Source organism: Mus caroli, unplaced genomic scaffold (assembly GCF_978045245.1).
Source record: "Mus caroli unplaced genomic scaffold, Mus_caroli_1 scaffold_17, whole genome shotgun sequence".
In the NCBI taxonomy this organism is placed as follows: Eukaryota; Metazoa; Chordata; class Mammalia; order Rodentia; family Muridae; genus Mus; species Mus caroli.
In genome coordinates, this window is record NW_028227272.1 from 53430416 (window position 1) to 53454070 (window position 23655).

Here is a 23655-nt window from a genome sequence, read left to right on the forward strand (position 1 = left end):
CTGTAGGTGATTCCCAACTTGGCAGACGTTGCAATAGGCCTTAAGACTTCTAAACTGAATCTTTCTCTTCCACAACTTCTGATTGGTGAAGACATAGAGCTTCATGAAATAATGGCTCAGAGAAGGTCGTACACAGCTGGAAGCATCTTATGGCCAAAGTCTAAAGCCTTAGAGTTGTGAGACTGAAGTGCTGTGACTTCCATAGAGGGCAAAGGTAGGATGAGAACAGGACTCTTTGGATCCTGGTCCAATCTCTTTTTGCTGTACTAGTCTGAAGGCAAATTAAAGTCTCAAGTTGTCCCAGTTTGGAGGATATCACTTATACTCAATCAGTAAGTTCATGATGGTTTTACTACAAAAACCCCTTGCTTCATATTCATGGATCTTGCATTTATAAAACAGGTCTTTGGCTGGATTTGCTGGCCTAATCAAACAGGAACTGTAACAATAGCCCTTGTTTCCTGTGGAGATGAAATATCACTGTCATATTCAGGAAATGGTGAATGATCAGTATGGTGATTAGAACAGGGCAGCAGTTAATGAGCAGATCTTAGCACTGTGAATATAAGAACTGTTAATCTATAGATAGATGCTATAGAAATATTTCTCTGGAGGTATTTCCTTGTCTTTGTCCTATTATATTTGCAGTTGAAGAGAAACAGGCTTGTCTTCAAATTCAGCAAGCTTTAAAAGATTCTGAAAGAATCTAAGCTGCAGTGCAGGGAGCTAACTCCTGGGAAAGAAAGACAAGCGATGTTCCAGACTGATAAAGATTTGTTAGTGTGTTCCCATTGTGCTATTGTAAATATCCAGGGAGAAGTTTATGAATAGCCACATACTGGGTCTAGAGCCATTTCTGATTATTGAAGAGTTATTATATCTACATATTTCCTCAACTGTACTTAACCATATGTTCCTCAACTGTTCTTAGCTTCTCCATCTTTCTCGATGCTCTTAATCCAACTCCCCCTTCAGCTGTGTGTAAAATCAAGCAGAATGGGACATTCCAGAGGATGAGTGGACATTTATTTTTGTCTTAGTTATTATCTATAACATCTGAGCATCGTATTAAATTTGATTTTTCAAGTTCATTAAATCTTGAAATTGTTAAGATGCAGAAGCCTGCTTACTGATGTGCCAGTTGGAAAGCAGCTGGCACTTCTTCATTTTTAAAACAGAATTATTAGATATCTCCACTGATTTATTACATGGGTACAGTACTCAGTTGTTGTTTCCACCCTGATCGCCCTGCTATCAGACCTGTAGCCTGAGAGGGAAAGCAAGGTGGGAATGGCCTGGGGTGATGGACCTGGATTCATCTCCATTGACCACACTCAATGTCAGAATAAAGACAAAGCAGACTCCTAAGTCTACCTGACATGCTGTCGGTATCTGATGTCTACCCCAAATATGCTAGTTCCCATCTTCACAGAGAAGATAATATTGTTACATGTTTACTTTCTTCCTTATTATCCCATAAGTTGAATGATATAATGTAAAGTTGATGATACTTAAATATTGCTATAAAGTCAATTTCTTTCATAGTGAAAAAATAAGGAAGAAAACAGAGAGAGTTGCCCCAGTCTTAGCAGGCATGATTCCCTTGCTGGTGCTGTGACTGTCTTTCAAGGGCTTTCCCACCATTCGATTAAGCTATCTGTCCCAACATGAGAGGCAGTGTGGGAATATCTTTGCAGTCCATGAGAGGATCCACTGTTGCACTCTATGGTGCTTCAGGATGGAATATTTCCTTTATTTTACTCAGGCTCTTTGCCCTAAGGTCTACACATTTGTTTCTATGACGTAGATCCCCAAGGATTTTGGAAGAGTTAATCTTTTTTCCTTGGAAGCGCAATGATGAATCTGTAATGATAGGAGACATTGAGCTAATTATTTTTAGCAAACCATCTGACTTATTTCTCTTGTTGATGTGGCAGAATCTATGGTGAAAACTCGCAGGTTCGACTCTCAATCATCTTTTCTGCTGTGTTTACCTAGATTATTCTTTTTTTTTTCTTTTCATGTAATCTGCTGTGCAATTTGATTTAGCTCTTACCCTTTGCCTGAGAACAGAGGTCTAGACAAGTATGGTGCATTTCCCCAATGCTCTGGTCTCATTCCAAAGACATGGTATGTGAATTAGTTGGTGATGTGATGGGGAGAGGTATTGGAATTTTTGTATTCTTAAGGAATTTGCTATCCATATGCAGCAGTCAAATCCAGATTCTGTTCTCTTACTGGTACAGTCTACATACAATTGAAATTTTCACTTAAAGTTTGAGACAATCTGAGAGTCTAGAAAATCCTGAGTGTGCAGCAGGTATTACAGCTGTGTGCAGGCTTCACTCATCATGCTAAGCCTTTTGGGTGCTTTGGTGAAAAGGTTTGAGGAACGCTCTCCCATGTTTTCTCATTTGGAGCAACTCTGATGATAGAGTCAGAGGTGTCAGGCTTTGACTGTGGTAAGTTTCCGTTTTCTTTGCAATCTGTTTGCCTGTCTGTTCTTGTTTCTGCCACCCTTTGTTCTTCCTTTATGAGTAACTATTACAAAGAGTTTCCAGTGGGTGACATTGCTCCTACATAGCAGCATGACTGTGTTAAGAAAACCAGTGACGGAATGTAAAACCTGGTGGGATTTGGAGGGAAGCAGATAGCTGAAGTGACATCTGTCTCCAGATTATTCCATATTAAGTCTCTGTTTCCTCAAGTGTACTTCCATTCTAGAATAGCCTCATTACCTGTGAACCAGAGATGCTTACACAGGTAACAGCTGTTTGGGGTCTTTCCTCATCTATTAGGTTGGTTGGTTGTTTTGCTGTTTCTTTTGTACCTTCCTTACTGCACTTAGTAGTGAGGAAGATTTAAATGGCACTGGCACAGACTGTGGTCCTTCTCTAGTGTGGTAGAATGTGCTGTTATGATGGTCTGTGTATGGTCTTCTCAGGTATGGACTGGAGGCTAGAGATACGTGGTTCATACTCAACCAGGAATGGTTTCTGCTGCTGCTGCTGCTTCTGCTGCTTGTGTGTGTGTGTGTGTGTGTGTGTGTGTCTGTAAGAGAGACAGAGACAGAGAGAAAGCGAGAGTTAACAGACACCTATAGATATGCATATATAAATGAAGAGGACAAGTTTGCCTCAAAATTCTATTAGTGATCAAGGTTGGGAAAATTACTTTAATAAAAAGAAAATCATGTTTCCATCAGGATGTTTGTTGGCCAACAGGATGTAAGATCCCTGTTCTGTGCCTGTCCCCAACCTGGGATGTCCCCTCTCCCCATGTGTGCTAGCACACACACACTCGAGCGCGCATGCACACACACACACACACACTCACACACCCATCATATACACCCAAGGGATTGAATTTACCTTCCTTCCAGGGCACACTGACCCGAAGTAGTAACCTCCCAAGTTTTCTCTTTCGACTGTGAAAGACCTTCCAGAATATTTATCCTTTGCAACTCACGTGTTTCTCATTTCTATGCAGTTTTCTCACAAGACTATAATTGTTGCAGACAATTATACTACCATTACTTTTCTAGGGAGCTTTTTATGTATTACAATGACCTGAAGTTCTAATGATACTCTTTCTATTTCCATCTAAAGTTTCAACGTTTTGCTAATTCTAATGACGCCTTTACTCCATTTAGCCTTGGCTTTTATATCTGTCATGAGGTAAGAAGTCAGTTTTATGTCGTTTCTCATAAAGAGAACCAATCCAGTGCAAATAAATTTACATCAATTCACAATTCTGCCCGTGTCTGTCTGCTTCAGAACTCTCCATTTTGAAAAAAAGTTTTAATCCAAACAAAGTCTTGTATTATGAAATGGTGTTGAATTTTATCATTTTTTTCCTAGTAAGGTTAAGATTATATAGTCTTTTCCCACAAATCCACTAATTTTATAAAGAGAGATTTATGAGCTATTGCACGAACTTGGCTTCCTGGTTTGGCCCCAACTAAAGTTTGATGTTACTGCGTACATTTCTTTAATCTGGGTTGATTTGCCAGTGCCTTGTTTAGTATTTTCTCTTTTTGACACAGAGTCCAGGCTGGTCTAGCTCTCCCTGTGTTGCCCAGCTTCACCTTGAATGGATGGCAATCCTTCCTCAGTTTTTCTTTTTTTTTTTTTTTAAGCACAAAATATTTATTGATCTTTAGCACAAAAAATATTTATTGGTTGGGGAGAACCTTCAGAAGGTGAATTTGCTCCTGACACTTTCCCATCCAGATCTTGTTAGTAGACTATTTACACACATACAACATAGACATCGTCTTAAGCTGCCACCGAATCACAAAGTAATCGAGGCAGTGTTTTCTATCTAGCATTTTTTTTAACATCTGAATTTGAGAGAGTGAAATTGGGCATAATTTGATTTTTAAGCTATTGTTTTCTAATTCGGCATTGTGTTACTTTCTGCCTCATAGAGTCCCTGGGGAATGAGGACTCCTTTTTCTCCAGAAGAGCTTGGGATGGTCTGTTATCAGAGGATCCACTTTAGAAGACATTCTGGGGACTCTAGGGACTGGAGGAGATTTTGAGCTGTTAATTGATTTTTTTTTCAAAGTTAAGGTGTGTATGTATGCTTTCTGCCATTATTTGAGATAGTTTTGTAGATTTGTACCTTTCCTTTTAGCAAAGATTCTCTTTCTGAATCCTTGACTGGGACCTCAGGTTGGACTTCTCAGCCTTGTGTTAGTCTAGGCTTTTAGCTCTTGTCAGCGATCTATACCAACCAGGAAAAAATTAGTACTCTGAAATAACTTATACAAAGGCACTGTGGAAGCTGTCAGAGTTCTTACTGATATCACTTCTGGCAGTGTGTTTGCCTTTAGTAACTATTGAGTTACTTTATAATTCTTGGCTCACTGTTTCCATGTATGTGTATGTGATTGTGTATATATTCATAGCTGTCTGGAGAGAGCTGGATTTGTTTTACTTGGTTTGTGATTTTCTAAGATAAAGGGACAGCAACTTTTTCAGTTCTGCTTTTCAGGTCAGAATATCATATGTAAGTAGTCATGCAGCGTTTGCCTTCCTCCGGTATCCTGAGGTCTTACTGAGAAGTGAGTACTAATGAGTGTAAGGAGTCCTGAGGCACACATGTACAAATAGACACCCTGTGGTTACAGGCATTCATTTCCTTTAGACACACACACAAAAAACTTGATCTTTATTATGGTCCCCCCCCCCAAAGAACTTGGGATTTTGTACATTTGACTAGATCTATGTTACTCAGTTGCTGGGTTTATCAGCAGCAACAACGTGGGGAAACCCTAGCTGACATTTCCGAAGCCATGGGTCTCTCCACTCTGCATACTTCTCAATTTATAAACAATCTAATGTTTGAAGGAAATTTAACACAAAGTGACTTCACTTTTGGAGGCACAGGTATAAAGATGCTCAGAGATGATTTATTAAGCGATTTCCCCCACGACAGCCATATGCTTTGCTGTCCCTCCCCACATCTCATTGCAAAGTTTAGCAAGCACTCAATGCCAGGGAGTGACGAGGACCGCCAGTCTCAGCAGTGGGCAGATTATGTTCAGAGTCTGCTGAAAGGGAAGGTTTGCACAGAGGAACAAGGGAGATGAGCCCAGTTTTTTCTTACCCCATTCCACCCAACACACTCCTCCAAATCTCCAGTCTGTATGCTTTCGTGCCAGAAAAATTCATTGCTAGTTCCCAGGAAATGCTTTTCCCTGAAGGCTAAGTGGACACCCAGAAAACAAGTTCTGAATGATCACACAATGGAGTTTCTGTTTTGTAATTGAAATAATAGATAAGTAGGGGAAACATTATTTTGTTTACTGTGTAAGTTTATAATTGTATACATTTGCTGCAGTGTTAGGATTAGGGAGAGAAGCAGAGGATTTGAGAGCAGCTTGGAAATACTTTCTGTAAACAGCTAGATAAATATTTTGGGGCTCATGGACTCTATGATCTCTTTTGTAACTACTTATGTTTGCTATAAAAGCAACCATAGATAAAATGACAATGTGTTGATAAACAGGCATGGCTGTATTCCAATATAATTTTATAAAATTTACAAAAAGCAGACACTGAATCAGATTTGGCCTTGGACCAGTTTTTCAGCTCTTCTTTAGAGAACCCTGTTTAGGGTTGCTATTGTTTTAAATTAGATTAACTTTATTGGATTAACTATTTGGTTTCATTATATTTCCATATGTAAATATATATATATATTACTTTAATCACATTTACCCCTGCCATTGGCCTTTCTTGTCCTCTCTCCCCATTTCTTTCCATATCCCTAATAAGCCTCAGTTTACTTTCATGTTCTTTTATTTTTCCTTAGAACTCAGAAGTAAGAGAAAATTGATGTCCAAGTGAGACTAACATATCTCATTTATCATATAACCTTCAAGTCTACTTGTTTTCCTACAGACAAGATCATTTCATTCCTTATGGATGAATTAAATCCCACAGTGTGTATATACCACACATTTCTCATCTGTAGCACTATGGCCCATTGGTCTGGTTAGTCTGGTTAGTCACTCCTGATAGGCTGTTGTGAGATCAAACACTGACCGGCTCCAATTGGCCACAGTGATTTTCAGGCTGTGCCATTTTATAAGCAGCATTTGACTCCATTTGGAGTGCAAATGCAGGATGATTCTGTGCTTAACTATGAATATAAATGCCACAGTCTGTCTGGTTGAGATTGAAATAATATGTTAACGTTAAAGGAGTTAAATGTTAAAGGAGTACTACCTATCAAACATAACCAAAGTAGATTGGGACAATACAAGCACACAGCAATATTAAAACTTTCCCGTAAAAGAAACCTCAAGAGATTATGGAACCCATCAGACCAAAGAAGAGTGAAGCACCCTCCCCTAGACTCCATAAAGAGCATGACACCTAATATCATGGTTGGTGCTTATTATTAAATTCTCATAGGAGTCATGTAATGTTGACAAATCTACTAATAAATGATTGGTGGTTCAGAGTGTAAAGTGATTAAAGATAGACCTGGGCTTAAAATCCAGCTTGGTTATCTCAAGGTTTAGATTTTAGAATCCCTGATAGGAAATCACCTTAGAGAATAAAATCATGAGGCTCCTATTCAGCTGTGACCATAGAGCTACAATAAGGATGCTGGCTGCTCTTATGGGATGTGTTCAACATGCTCTCTTACAATAGGAAAATGAATAGGCTGGGTATATTAGAGTAATCAAGAACTGATTGTTGAATCAACAGGAACTGGAAGTTCCAGTATTCATCTACCACAATTATAATACCATTTTCAATGACTTTATCACCTCCACGTAAACAGCTCTAATTTTAGTTTGCCATTCAAGGACATCCGTAACATTTTGCAGACTGCAATTATTATATATATATCCCACATTTCCATTTTACTTCTATGAGATATCTGATATTTAATGTACTTTGTGAAGACATGGAATAGAGTCATTGAAAAGGATGCTCTCTTCCTGGATGGTTTTAGGAATGTGAATAAATTCTCATAATCAAAAACTTCTTTTCTGACCCTTTGTCCTTAATTTCCATAAATCATTATGGTTGGTGTATTCAGTTATTTTTCTTGCCAGTCTCTACTCTTCAGGTACCATAATAGACAGCAGAGGTACAAAGTCAGAGACAGTTTCTGTTCAAAGGGTGAAGGAAAGGATTCGGACATTAGCATGACTCTGTGTATACTGTAATTTAAATACTGCAGCACTTTCTTCACCAGCACAGAGGGAAGAGGATGGTAATCACTCACTCACCCACACACTGTGGAAGTTCACATAGGAGAACTTGCCCCACAATCCCTTTTCAACTACCACCAGAAACAAAAACTGCCAGTGAAGGAAACACCAAAACTGAAGATTCTGAAAATATGATTCCTTCTTTGGCAGAATGGATCCTGAAAGTTAAGCCATAGTTAGTCCTGACTTGTCATGGAACAGGTTAGTTCTTTTTGCTCCTTTTATAAATGCTTGATATCACTTATATACTGGTAGTTCAATAGAGCAACAGGTACAACCTGTTTTTATTCAGTGTTCCTTTGAATAATACTGAAGCATATTGCTATTCAGTTCTCAGTAAAAGCAATATGCCTACTATAAACTGGAGAGCAGGTAAGAATTCTGAATGAGATTGGTTCCCTTTTCCTTTCTCTATTTTTCCTCTTTTACTATCTGTCACAAGCATTACCGATAGTTAAATTCTTGGAACAAAATTTAATATATTTGCCAGGCATAAGAGAAACTAAGGTAAGGATTATTTTAGCTGCAGAATTCTCCAGCAGAAGGAACATACCATAGCTGGCTGCAGCTCCTCTGAGGCCATAGAAATATCATAATATTTATTCTATAACCTTCATGCTTTAGGTTTGTTTTTATCTAAGTCTGAAAATAGCTATTCACCTGCTAGAGGGCAACTGTTTGTCTGTTTGTCCTCCATGGCAAAGGAGTATGGGTTGGAAACATCATTGGACTTTCCTGTGTCTTCATCTCTAAACAGAAAACACTGCTTTTTGCACCAGGACAAAGTTTTTTGTTTTTTGTTTTCCTCCTCCTAGTAGGAATTCCAGGAAAAGAAAAAACGCATTAAAACACTTAATCTATTTTTTTTTTCTATGTGACTCACACTTTCCTCTTTGCTCCTGACAAACATAAGTATCTTTGTATTGGGATATCAGGATGCCTAAGGCTTCATCTTCTCTGTCTTCCAAAGATGAGCCACAGGGACACTTTCAAGAGCCAGCTAAGGAGCATGAACATTCACAACCCACACCTCCATCCTTTCTAAGAGACGTTCTTAATTTTACACAAAGAACTTTGTTTTTTTTTTATTTGTAGGGCAAAGAATATTTATTACATTAATCCATTGTGAATTTTATGCAATATATTGTGATGATAGTCGAGTCCTATTGGAGGACAAAACATTTTAGAAGACAATTAAATTATTTTTTATGTTATGTTAATTGTTATTAATGATTTCCAATTTTGTCGTAATTATTTCATTATAGTTTCCTGTTTGGTAGTATAATAAACTCAAAGTTTTGCACATGTAAAAAGACATGTAGGATCTTTTTTTTTACCTTTTCTTTCTTTCTCTTTTTTTTATGTTTTGTGTATTTACTTTATTTTTTTAATTGGGTATTTATTTCATTTACATTTCCAATGTTATCCCAAAAGTCCCCCCCACGCTCCCCCCCACTCCCCCCCCTCCCACTTCTTGGCCCTGGCATTCCCCTGTACTGAGGCATATAAAGTTTGCACGACCAATGGGCCTCTCTTTCCACTGATGGCCGACTAGGCCATCTTCTGATTCATATGCAGCTAGAGACATGGGCTTGGAGGGGGGCGCACTGGTTAGTTCATAATGTTGTTCCACCTATAGGATTGCAGATCCCTTTAGCTTTCTTGGGTACTTTCTCTAGCTCTTCCATTGGGAGCCCTGTGTTCCATCCAATAGCTGACTGTGAGCATCCACTTCTGTGTTTGCTAGGCCCCGGCATAATCTCACAAGAGACACCTATATCTGGTTTCTTTCAGCAAAATCTTGCTAGTGTATGCAATGGTGTCAGCGTTTGGAAGCTGATTATGGGATGGATCCCCGGATATGGTAGTCTCTAGATGGTCCATCCTTTCGTCTCAGCTCTAAACTTTGTCTCTGTAACTCCTTCCATGGGTGTTTTGTTCCCAATTCTAAGAAGGGGCATAGTGTCCACACTTTGGTCTTCGTTCTTCTTGCGTTTCATGCGTTTAGCAAATTGTATCTTATATCTTGGGTATTCTAAGTTTCTGGGCTAATATCCACTTATAAGTGAGTACATATTGTGTGAGTTCTTTTGTGATTGGGTTACCTCACTCAGGATGATGCCCTCCAGGTCCATCCATTTGCCTAGGAATTTCATAAATTCATTCTTTTTAATAGTACTCCATTGTGTAAATGTACCATATTTTCTGTATCCATTCCTCTGTTGAGGGGCCTCTGGGTTCTTTCCAGCTTCTGGTTATTATAAATAAGGCTGCTATGAACATAGTGGAGCATGTGTCCTTCTTACCGGTTGGAACATCTGGATATATGCCCAGGAGAAGAATTGCAGGATCCTCCGGTAGTAAATATTGAATGGCTGAGAAGCACCTGATAAAATGTTCAGCATACTTAACCATCAGGGAAATGCAAATCAAAAAAAACCCTGAGATTCCACATCACACCACTCAGAATGGCTAAGATAAAAAATTCAGGTGACAGCAGATGGTGGTGAGGATGTGGAGAAATAGGAACACTCCTCCATTGTTGGTGGGGTTGCAAGCTTGTACAACCACTCTGGAAATCAGTCTGGTGGTTCCTCAGAAAATTGGACATAGTACTACCCGAGGATCCCACAAAGAACTTTGTGTAGGAGCTTGCTGTATTTTAACATATCCTGCTTCATTTGCATCACAGAGCCAAAAGTGTAGCCCCAGTTTCTTCCCAGATGGTTTATGAGCAGAGAACCATGTGTTCTGCAATGGGTCTTAGCTTAAGGCCTCTGGTTTCATGCTCTGGGCATGGAAAAGGAAAGTCAGTTTTCTCCCCTGTCTCTACTTCATGTGACATCTATTCTGAAATGTGTGCTTTCTCAGTGGGACTGAAGTTTCCTAAATACTAAGTAGGAGGAGGCCCCACAAAACACACATGTTTAAATTTGGCAAATGACAAGACTGTGGGTGTGAATAGGTCCAATACTAGAGAATTTTAAAAAAAAATGGTGCCATCAATTATGTAGATCACTCTTGCCTCTCGAATCTATCATTTCTATCATTCTGCCCCCCCCACCCCCCATGCTGACCTACAGGCTCCCAAGATGTCATCTTGAATGTATTGTTTTCCCATCCTCTCAAAAATGTGCTTTGAACAAAGGGTTGGTGGTTTCTCTGTACTGCCTTAAAATAGCTCCCAATTTCTCCTTTCCAAGTAAATTCATATTTAAACAGGCCTTATACTGGAGGTCTATGTTTCCCAGTAGATCTGTCAATGGAAGATGAGGAAATCAGAACCTTCTGTTGCAGGGCACTCTCTTCTGATCCTAATTAGATACCTTTTATGGTCATCAGCATACTGAATCCACACGACACATTTTTTTTTTTTTGGAAAAATCTAAGGAGAACTTCTCATTACTCCAAAAGTGATAGTTATATAAATATTTAAATTGTTATTATGTAAAAGCTAGTATGTATAAATGAATAATGATAACTTTAGACAGAAAACCTGAACTGGAAGAAGCAATGGATTCTGATATCTTTAGAACAGAATAGCCTGCCAGGTCTAGATAAGAAGCTTGAAACACAGACAAGGGCTCTGGGGAACAGCTAAGTTTACTGAATTGGAAGTGGCAGAGAACAGACAGTTGGCAATAACTTAGGAGACAGTTTCAGTGATCAATAGCAAGGGGTGCAGACACAAGGATATGTGTACACAATGCAGAAATGTCCACACTGAAGATTTTCTCCTCTTCTTTGCCTCTTTACCCTGTTACCCACTTGCTCTTATTCCCCTGTGGTTGCTGTGATGCTACATAACCAAAGGTAGTGAGGTGCAGTCCCTCCTCCAGTGGACTCCCCACTGTGTTTTCTGATCTGAGTGAGACCTCTGGCTTCAGTGTGTGAAGCAAGCCACTCCCATCTTGATCTGGAATGCTACCAACCAGGCTTCAGCCCCTGATTTCTCTAGACACCATTGTCAGCTGATGCTTTTCTTGTGTTTTGTATTGTAAACTTTCAGTTAAGGTTGTGACATGGACTGTGTTGTGTATAGTTCACTTGGGGAAGAAGAATGGAGAACCTCATTGTCTGATATCCTCGCATCTAATCCGATAGGTCAGCCTATCGATGTTACTGGAATGGTTAGCAGTTAGAAAAACATGCCTGAATTTTGCCACTGTACAAAAAGGAATGACTTATTTTAAATATTTTAAAATGAGGATGGTAGAATAAAGAAAATGTCTGACAACATACTTTTGGTCTATTTACTTCCAGTTAATAAAATATTTTCTTTTTTAAAATGTTTATTTATATTATCAGGTATAAGTATGATGTGTTTCTGTCACAGGACAACTTAGTAGAGTCAGTTCTCTTCTTCCAGGCCTGTGTGGAAAGCACAAAGCTGGCCTCTCTCTCTCTCTCTCTCTCTCTCTCTCCATATATACTTATATATAAATATATATAGTTATATACATATATATGTACATATATACATATATAGTTATATAAATATATAGTATATAGCATTTTATTTATTATTCATAAGAATACAATTATTTTATTCAATACCAGCTTAAAGTGGGAACTCAATGTATATGGTATATAGCCATAGCAAAACAAAATTAATTACAGTAACAAAAAGTAAATAACAAAACTTCAAGTGAAAACAAAGAAAAACAAACACATAAAGCAATCAAAAATCTAACAAAAAAACAAACATAATAATTAAGCTAAGCAGCATTCTCTTGCTGCAGATTTTGCAGTACAGACTTATAGCCTATTGCTGGCCTTGGAAACACAGTGGAAAGGAAGTCATTGATGGTAATAATCTCTTCAAGATGAATGTAGGCATGCCTCATTGGGGAGGTTGTTGACAGACTAGTCCTCCTAAGGCTAAGCATGAGACATGTTACAAGCTCTAGCTCAAAGTCTTCCAAAGTTCTTCACTGATCGTCATCAAATTATTCTTTTGTAAATTTTATCAGTAAATATATTTTATAAATTTCAAAATGACAAAAACTCTTTGAAGTTAAACATTAAGAAAATGCTAATTCAGCCTTATTTATAATAGCCAGAAGCTGGAAAGAACCCAGATGCCCCTCAACAGAGGAATGGATACAGAAATGTGGTACATTTACACAATGGAGTACTACTCAGCTTTTAAAAAGAATGAATTTATGAAATTCCTAGGCAAATGGATGGACCTGGAGGGCATCATCCTGAGTGAGGTAACCCAATCACAAAGGAACTCACACAATATGTACTCACTGATAAGTGGATATTAGCCCAAAACTTAGGATACCCAAGATATAAGATACAATTTGCTAAACACATGAAACTCAATAAGAATGAAGACTGAAGTGTGGACACTATGCTCCTCCTTAGAATTGGGAACAAAACACCCATGGAAGGAGTTACAGAGACAAAGTTTGGAGCTGTGACGAAAGGATGGACCATCTAGAGACTGCCATATCCAGGGATCCACCCCATAATCAGCTTCCAAACGCTGACACCATTGCATACACTAGCAAGAATTTGCTGAAAGGTCCCAGATATAGCTGTCTCTTGTGAGACTATGCCGGGGCCTGGCAAACACAGAAGTGGATGCTCACAGTCAGCTAGTGGATGGATCACAGGGCTCCCAATGGAGGAGCTAGAGAAAGTACCCAAGGAGCTAAAGGGATCTGCAACCCTATAGGTGGAACAACATTATGAACTAACCAGTACCCTGGAGCTCTTGACTCTAGCTGCATATGTATCAAAAGATGGTCTAATCAGCCATCACTGGAAAGAGAGGCCCATTGGACATGGAAACTTTATATGCCCCAGTACAGGGGAATGCCAGGGCCAAAAAAATGGGAATGGGTGGGTAGGGAAGTGTGTGGGGGGGGAGGGTATGGGGGACTTTTGGGATAGCATTGGAAATGTAATTGAGGAAAATATGTAATAAAAAATATATAAAAAAGAATGCCATAAGTTAATTAAGAATAAGTTAATTCAGATTCCAAATAAAAAGATTTGACAATGAGAAGTCTAACTCACCTGTGAGTCTTATCTATGCAGAAAAACTGAGATAAATTTGATATAGCCAAGCTACATTGGAAAAAAATCAAAACATCACAGCAAAGTCGAATGGGCAACAAACAAAAACAAAAGGCCCTGTAGGACACATGGCTTGGCCAGTTTTGCAGGACACATGGTTTGGCCAGTTTTGCGGGGGACAGTCATAGGAGAAAGCGGATCAGGGATCTAGGACTGAGCATCCGGCCTCGGAAGTGAAATCCATACTCTACAGCTATGAGCTGCAAGCTGGAGAAGTCATGTCTCCCTACACACCCAGTGTGGCCAGAGTCCACAACACAATAGCAATACGACAGCTCAGCATTCATAACAGCCATTCCCTGGTAGAGTGAGAAGCTTCAAGCTTTGCAATTAGAGCTAAACAACTCAGCAAGCTTAGGCAGGACAAGGCACGGAAGGGTTTAGAGCAGAAGTGAGGCAGAAAAACAGAAAAAAAAAAGAAAAGAAAATGCTAATTTCAAGCATAGTGAGAAAAATTATCAATAATATTTCCATGATGTTTGTAGAACATGATTTTAATATTTTCAACTTTTAATAATCAACAAAGAGAATAATTATTTTAAGATATATTCATTGCTATATCTCCCTTTTCCTTTTATTAATTTGGATACTGTCTCTGTGTCCTCTGGTTAGTCTGGCTAAGGGTTTATTTATCTGTGGATTTTCTCAAAAAGAAAAAAAAACAGCTCCTGTTGATTTTTTGTATAGTTCTTTTTGTTTCTATTTGGTTGATTTCAGTCCTGAGTTTGATTCTTTCCTGCCATCTACTCCTCTTGGGTGTATTTGCTTCTTTTTCTTCTAGAGCTTTCAGGTGTGCTGTCAAGCTGCTAGTGTAAGCTCTCTCCAGTTTCTTTTTGGAGGCACTCAGAGCTATGAGTTTTCCTCTTACCACTGATTTCATTGTGTCTCATAAGTTTTGGTGTGATGTGTCCTCATTTTCATTAAATTCTAAAAAGCCTTTAATTTCTTTCTTTATTTCTTTCTTGACCAAGTTATTGAGTAGAGCATTGTTCAGTTCCATGTATATGTGTGCTTCTGTTGTTTTTGTTGGTATTTAAGACCAGCCTTGGACCGTGGTGATCTGATAGGTTGCATGGGACAATTTCAATATTTTTGTATCTGCTGAGGCCTGTTTTGTGACCAATTATGTGGTCAGTTTTGGAGAAGGTGCTGTGAGGTGCTAAGAAGAAGCTATATTTTTTTGCTTTTGGATGAAATGATCTATAAATATCTGTTAGATCCATTTGGTTCATAACTTGTGTTAGTTTCACTGTGTCTTTGTTTAGTTTGTGTTTCCATGATCTGTCCATTGATGACAGTGGGGTGTTGAAGTTTCCCACTATTATTGAATGGGATGCGATGTGTGCTTTGAGCTTTACTAAAGTTTCTTTTATGAATGTGGGTATCCTTTCATTTGGAACATAGATGTTCAGAACTGAGAGTTCATCTTGGTAGATTTTTTCCTTTGACCAGTATGAAGTGTCCTTCCTTATCTTTTTTTGATAACTTTTGGTTGAAAGTTGATTTTATTCGATATTATTATGGCTATTCCAGCTTGTTTCTTGGGACCATTTGCTTGGAAAATTGTTTTCCAACCTCTTATTCTGAGGTAGTGTCTGCCTTTGTCACTGAGGTATGTTTCCTGTATGCAGCAAAATGCTGGGTCCTGTTTAGTCTATAAATATCCAGTTTGTTAGTCTATGTCTTTTGGGGGGAATTAAGTCCATTGATGTTAAGAGATATTAAGCAAAAGTGATTGTTACTTCCTGTTATTTTTGTTGTTAGAGGTAGAATTATGTTTGTGTGGCTATCTTCTTTTGGGTTTGTTGAAAGATTACTTTTTTGCTTTTTTTAGGGTGTAGTCTCCCTCCTTGTGTTAGTGTTTTCCATCTGTTATCCATTGTAGGGCTGGATTTATGGAAAGACATTGTGTAAATTTGTTTTTGTCATGAGATATCTTGGTTTTGTCGTCTATGGTAATTGAGAGTTTTGTTGGGTATTGTAGCCTGGGCTGGCATTCTCTTAGGGTCTGTATGACATCTGCCCAGGATCTTCTAGCTTTCATAGTTTCTGGTGAAAGTCTGGTGTAATTCTGACAGGTTTGCCTTTACATGTTACTTGACCTTTTTCCATTACTGCTTTTAATATTCTTTCTTTGCTTAGTGCATTTGGTGTTTTGATTATTATGTGGTGGGAGGAATTTCTTTTCTGGTCCCGTCTATTTGGAGTTCTGTAGACTTCTTGTATGTTCATGAGCATCTCTTTCTTTAGGTTAGGAAAGTTTTCTTCTATAATTTTGTTGAAGATATTTACTGGCTCTTTACGTTGGGAATCTTCACTCTCTTCTATACCTATTATCCTTAGGTTTGGTCTTCTCATTGTGTCCTGGATTTCCTGGATGTTTTGGGTTAGGAGCTCTTTGCCTTTTGCTGGGGGCTGGAGAGATGGCGCCACAGTTAAGAGCACTGAATTTTCTTCTAGAGGTTCTGAGTTCAATTCCCAGCAGCCACATGGTGGCTCACAACCATCTGTAGTGGGATCTAACTCCTTCTGGTGTGTCTGAAGACAGCTACAGTGTACTCATACACATTAAAAAAAAAAGAGCTTTTCATTGTATAAGTGAATTGATTACATTTCTTACCCAGGGGTGTGGGGAGAAGCCACATGTTCAAATTTGTAAGATATTTAGGACAGATGTCAATACACACTGTCCATTTAAAGTGCTTCTGTGTTGGGCATCCTCAGTTAGCATCTATATCTAATGGGTTTGAAAAGGATTCAATGAGAATTACATGTTTATGTTTTCTGCTATGCCTTTCTAATCTCTTTTAACATCCTCAAGCTAAGATGCTTGTATTTAACATCCATAATTCTTCACAGTCCTTGAACCATCTTGTCAGAGATGTTGTGGAGAAAGTGTTTCTTTTGGGAATTTCACAAGAATTACCTTGAATGTATTAACTTATATAGCAAGGGAGAATGAAAACTGCAGATGAAAGGAAGTCTAATGTTCCTGGGCTGTAAAATGGATTGCATTTGACTATCTAGATTGACCCAGTACAGTCATAGGGGTCTTTAACAGTGGAAGAGAGATAAGAAAAGTACACACACACACACACACACACACACACACACACACACACACACATTTGGAAATAGAATGCATGGGAGCAGTACATGGGAGGATTTGAATCAGTCAAATTTTTGTTATTCTTATTTTGTTAAAACATATCTTAGTTCATGTGTTGCTATCACAAAATACCCGAGTGTAAAGACATGAGCTTTATTTGACTTGTATTTGTGATTACTGAAAAGTTCAAATAGCAATGTGCCCACATCCGACAAACTGCTCCATTTCAACATGGTGGGTGGCACTTTTAGATGAGAACAGAAGCAAAAGAGGTCACTTGGTAGGTGAGGAAATAAGAAAGTGGGGAAACACTGGCTTTAAACCTATATAACAACCTGAACTCATAGGACCTGTCCATTCTTGGAGTTCGAGTTCCCATGATATGTATTTGTGTGTGTGTGTGTGTGTGTGTGTGTGTGTGTGTGTGTGTGTGTAACCTCCAGTGCCTAATTGTTTCCTCATTGCTCAACATCTGATTCAAATGGTTTCTTAGTCAAGGCCTTTAGTTTAGTGTGAATTTTTATGGAGACAAACCATATTTAAGCACTGAAAGATAATTAGATCTTCTTGTTCCTTTAATTGTTCAGTCTCAGAAACCAGCATTTTCAGGAAGGTTTTCTAGCACTCTACCATCCCCAAACTAGGGGAAGCTAGAGACTCCAATGTTTCTATGCATTTTTGAGTCTTCATAAATATTGAGAAAAAAATTGGAGCACAGTCCACCTACTCTATTAATAAGGAGGATTTTTAAAACATCTGCTCAGATATGACCATCAGAGTGACAGAACTGGTTGCTCTGATTCTTACATATCATGTCAGTAGGCTAAAGATTGGGTTAAAGAACTTTATGAATATGGCATAACAGTTTTCTCCAAGATTGAAGCATTCCATCTGCAGTGAAACTCCTTAGGTAGGAAGGTAAACAACTCAAAGAACATCAGGAAGTCCCTGAAACTGACAAAATTCACCAGTCCCCTCTTTCCAAGAGTAATCAATAAAGACTATTAAAATTTACTTTCAGACAAGCCAAGCTGTAAAGAAGACTCCGAGATCAGACCAGCTGCTTGGAAGAAGAACCCATCTGAGCTGCCTGGAAGAGGTTTAGACCAATTGAGTCCCTTGGAAGGGATACTCTTCAGTGTGTTGAGTTTCGTGGAGGCTGTGCAATATGCTCTGGTTTCCCAGCTTTTGTGAGCTGTCACTCTGCTGGCGTGAGATTTGGTGATACAGCCTTCTGTGAGTAATTTCTGTCCCTTTAAATAATTATTCACTAATATTCCTGTAATCCCAATAAAACTCATAGTTCACCAGGTTAGACTTTCATCGTCTCTGTACTTTGGTCTGTCATGGATTCTTATCTGGGGTGGCTTATCTGACATGTATGCTTGTGACTTCCCAGGCAAAGTTTTGTCATACAACAGTGAATACAGTAGATGATAGATTGGGAATTTTTTTTTAATGTAAGAAACATGAGTCCTCTGGGAAGACTTCAGAACCCCACTGATGGTTATCTTATGTGATGCTCCAATGAGCATTGTTGTCAGGAAAAGGGAATTTTGTAGGTTAAAGGGTACCAGTTTTTTGTTCAGGATGTGACAGCTGATGATACACCCAGTTACAGAGTTGCCACATCTCATCCTCTGAACTCTCTCTCTCAGACCCTCCCGGTTGCTTTCTACACATTTTTATATTTCAAGCCTTGTTCCTAAAATTAATATCAGATGTTTTGGGTGAATCATGTAATTTCAAGAAAGGACATGGCATTTTATTTTAACATGGAAAAGGGTGCGGGGTGTGTGTGTGGGGAGGGATTTCCCAGATTTTCCTGAGATGATAATTGAGAAGAAACTCTCTGGAGAGTCAACCCTTTCTTCTATCAAGGTTATGTTTGACTATGGGTAGGTGGAGAAACCTGGGGAGAAACTCATTTTTTTTCCATATAGAATGGAACCATAGTGAACAAAACAAAATAAAACAAAACAAACAGTACTCATAAAATTTGTATTTGTTCATGTGAGATCTTAGATTGGCAATATTCAGCTGGTTGTTTCTTGTTCCCTTAAATTATTGTAGTTCTTTGAGCTGATACTAAAGAATAAGATACTAAAAGCAAGGCAAAGGGTTTGTGTGTGTGCACGCACTTATAAGGTGAGCACTGATGCTTTTCCAGAGGACCTGGGTTTGATTCCCAGCCACTCACATGGTGGGTAACAACAATCTGTAACTTCAATTCCAGGGGATCTAATGCCTTCTTCTGTGGGTACTAGGCATGTGCAGGGTACAAATATATGTATTCAAAATACCCATATACATATACTTAAGAAAATAAATAGGGCTGGAGAGATGGCTCAGAGGTTAAGAACACTGACTACCCTTCCAGAGGTCTAGAGTTCAATTTCTAGCAACAACATGGTAGCTCATAACCACCTATAATGGGATCCCATGCCCTCTTATGGTGTACCTGATGACAGATACAATATACTCATATAAATAAAATTAAAAATAAAATAAATAAATATGGAAAAATTAAAAGCAAGATACAAAGAAGGGATGGTGGATTTAAAAAGATAAAGACATGAGAAAGTTGTCTTCTATAGAATCTAACATGCCTGGATGGGTACAAATCTGAATCCCCACAAAGTCCTTAAGGTATTTCTGGTTTAAAATTCCTGCTTGAAGTCTTCCTCACACATATGAAGAACTCTTTTGTTCCATCCTCTAATCTGTTCTGTATATCTTCACTGAGTCTACGGAGGACCTACAGGTAACATCTACCTCTCAGCATTAACACAAGGGTCTCTAAAGGATCATTACATTTTATTTATCCGCTAAAAGAATTTTCTCTAACATATTATTTCAGACATGAAATAGCAGATACAGAATATGTTTGGTATTCCTTCAAGTCCTAGTACTTCAAGTTCCAGGAAATTACTAAACTCAAAGCTTGTGAGCTACACCAATGACCATGCTCATCGGGCCAGTCTCAAGTTGTTTGAGCCATGCTTTCTTTATTTACAAAAAAAAAAAAAAAAAAAAAAAAAAAGCTTTCATGGGTCATTAATAAAGATCAGACAATATCAAAGTGTATGGGTTTGAAAACAAAAAATGAACCAGAGTACTCTGAGGGAAAGGATAGGGGAATAAGTAATTAATTTTCTGTTTCGTAGTGGGTTTTATACATGTTGAAGAGAAAGACAAATACTTCTGGGGAAAATGAGAGGAAATATTCTGGAAAAATAAGAAAGAAAGACATGTTTGGAAGCAGCTGGGATGTAGAGGAAGCTGTATTTTCTTTAAAAGATGAATACTTGGGTGTGTGTGCTATGTGAGTAGCTTCTCCATTTCAATATGAAATCTTCAATAAAATTTATGTTATTGGCATGTTTGTGCTCTCGAATGAGAATAGGACCAATCCATTTGAGGTCTCACTATTTGATCTTGAAAAACATTGTCGGAGTTCGAGACCAGCCTGGTCTACAAAGTGAGTTCCAGGATAGCCAGAGCTATACAGAGAAACCCTGTCTCAAGAAACCAAAATAAATAAATAAATAAATAAATAAATAAATAAATAAATAAATAAATAAATAAAAGAAACGCAGCATTGTTTCCGGGACTCCGCAGAACTTAGGAACTTAGTCTGCACAGGTGAGAGTGTGCACCACAGAGGCAGACAGCTTCTGGAACAGGCGGGAGCCACAGAGCCACTGAGGCAGCACCCTTTTGGGGCCGCAAACATCCGGCTCCCTCCCAGCAGGAGGACAGTGGTCCGCCCTGCACGGGAGCCCTCTGCCTCAGGAGCAGGGAGCACCATCTTGTTTCCGGGACTCTGCCGAACTTAGGAACTTAGTCTGCACAGGTGAGAGTGTGCACCACAGAAGCTGACAGCTTCTGTGACCTGCCAAAGCAACACAGCATCTGGGAAAGGTCCTGTTTGGGCCTTCTTCTTCGTCCAGGAGGAGGTCCAAACACCAGATATCTGTGCACCCTCCCTGTAAGAGGAGAGCTTGCCAGCAGAGAGTGCTCTGACCAATGAAACTCAGAGGAGAGAGCCTGTCTCCCAGGTCTGCTGATAGACGGTAACAGAATCACCAGAAGAACAATCTCTAAACAGAGACAACTATAACAACTAACTCCACAGATTACGAGATGGCGAAAGGTAAACGTAACAATCTTACTAACAGAAACCAAGACCACTCACCATCATCAGAACCCAGCACTCCCACTTCGCCCAGTCCAGGGCACCCCAACACACCCGAAAAGCTAGACCTGGATTTAAAAGCATATCTCATGATGATGGTAGAGGACATCAAGAAGGACTTTAATAACTCACTTAAAGAATTACAGGAGAACATTGCTAAAGAGTTACAAGTTCTTAAAGAAAACCAGGATAACACAATCAAACAGGTAGAAGTCCTTAAAAAAAAAAAACAGGAAAAGACAACCAAACAGGTAGAAGTCCTTAAAGAAAAACAGGAAAACACATCCAAACAGGTGATGGAAATGAACAAAATCATACTAGACCTAAAAAGGGAAGTAAACACAATAAAGAAAACCCAAAATGAGGCAACACTGGAGATAGAAACCCTAGGAAAGAAATCTGGAACCATAGATACGAGCATCAGCAACAGAATACAAGAGATGGAAGAGAGAATCTCAGGTGCAGAAGATTCCATAGAGAACATCGCCACAACAATCAAAGAAAATGGAAAATGCAAAAAGATCCTAACTCAAAACATCCAGGAAATACAGGACACAATGAGAAGACCAAATGTACGGATAATAGGAGTGGATGAGAATGAAGATTTTCAACTGAAAGGAACAGCAAACATCTTCAACAAAATTATAGAAGAAAACTTCCCAAATCTAAAGAAAGAGATGCCCATGAACATACAAGAAGCTTACAGAACTCCAAATAGACTGGACCAGAAAAGAAATACCTCCTGACACATAATAATCAGAACAACAAATGCACTAAATAAAGATAGAATACTAAAAGCAGTAAGAGAAAAAGGCCAAGTAACATATAAAGGCAAGCCTATCAGAATTACACCAGATTTTTCACCAGAGACTATGAAAGCCAGAAGATCCTGGACAGATGTTATACAGACACTAAAAGAACACAAATTCCAGCCCAGGCTACTATACCCAGCCAAACTCTCAATTAACATAGATGGAGAAACCAAAGTATTCCACGACAAAACCAAATTCACATATTATCTCTCCACAAATCCAGCCCTTCAAAGGATAATAACAGAAGAAAAACAATACAAGGACGGGAACCACACCCTAGAAACAACAAGAAGGTAATCCCTCAACAAACCTAAAAGAAGACATCCACAAGAACAGAATGCCAACTTTAACAACAAAAATAACAGGAAACAACAATTACTTTTCCTTAATATCTCTTAATATCAATGGACTCAACTCCCCAATAAAAAGACACAGACTAACAAACTGGCTACAAAAAGAAGACCCAACATTTTGCTGCTTACAGGAAACTCATCTCAGAGAAAAAGATAGACAATACCTCAGAATGAAAGGCTAGAAAAAGATTTTCCAAGCAAATGGTATGAAGAAACAAGCTGGAGAAGCCATTCTAATATCTGATAAGATTGACTTCCAACCCAAAGTCATCAAACAAGACAGGGAGGGGCACTTCATACTCATCAAAGGTAAAATCCTCCAAGAGGAACTATCAATTCTGAATATCTATGCTCCAAATAAAAGGGCAGCCACATTCATTAAAGAAACTTTAGTAGATCTCAAAGCACACATTGCACCTCATACAATAATAGTGGGAGACTTCAATACACCACTTTCACCAATGGACAGTTCATGGAAATAGAAACTAAACAGGGACACAGTGAAACTAACAGAAGTTATGAATCAAATGGATCTGGCAGATATCTACAGAAGATTCTATCCTAAAACAAAAGGATATACCTTCTTCTCAGCACCTCATGGTACTTTCTCCACAGTTGACCACATTATTGGTCACAAAACAGGCCTCAACAGATACAAAAATATTGAAATTGTCCCATGCATCCTATCAGATCACCATGGACTAAGGCTGATCTTCAATAACAAAATAAATAATAGAAAGCCAACCTTCACGTGGAAACTGAACAACACTCTTCTCAATGATACCTTGGTCAAGGAAGGAATAAAGAAAGAAATTAAGGACTTTTTAGAGTTCAATGAAAATGAAGCCACAACATACCCAAACTTATGGGACGCAATGAAAGCATTTCTAAGAGGAAAACTCATAGCTCTGAGTGCCTCCTAAAATAAACTAGAGAGAGCACACATTAGTAGCTTGACAACACACCTAAAAGCACTAGAACAAAAGGAAGCAAATTCACCCAAGAGGAGTAGACGGCAGGAAATAATCAAACTCAGGGGCAAAATTAACCAAGTGGAAACAAGAAGAACTATTCGAAGAATCAACCAATCAAGGAGCTGGTTCTTTGAGAAAATCAACAAGATAGATAAACCCTTAGCCAGACTCACTAGAGGGCACAGGGAAAGCATTCTAATTAACAAAATTAGAAATGAAAAGGGAGACATAACAACAGATCCTGAAGACATCCAAAACACCATCAGATCCTTCTACAAAAGGCTACACTCAACAAAACTGTTGAACCTGGATGAAATGGAGAAGTTTCTAGACAGATACCAGGTACCAAAGTTGAATCAAGATCAGGTTAATGAACTGAAC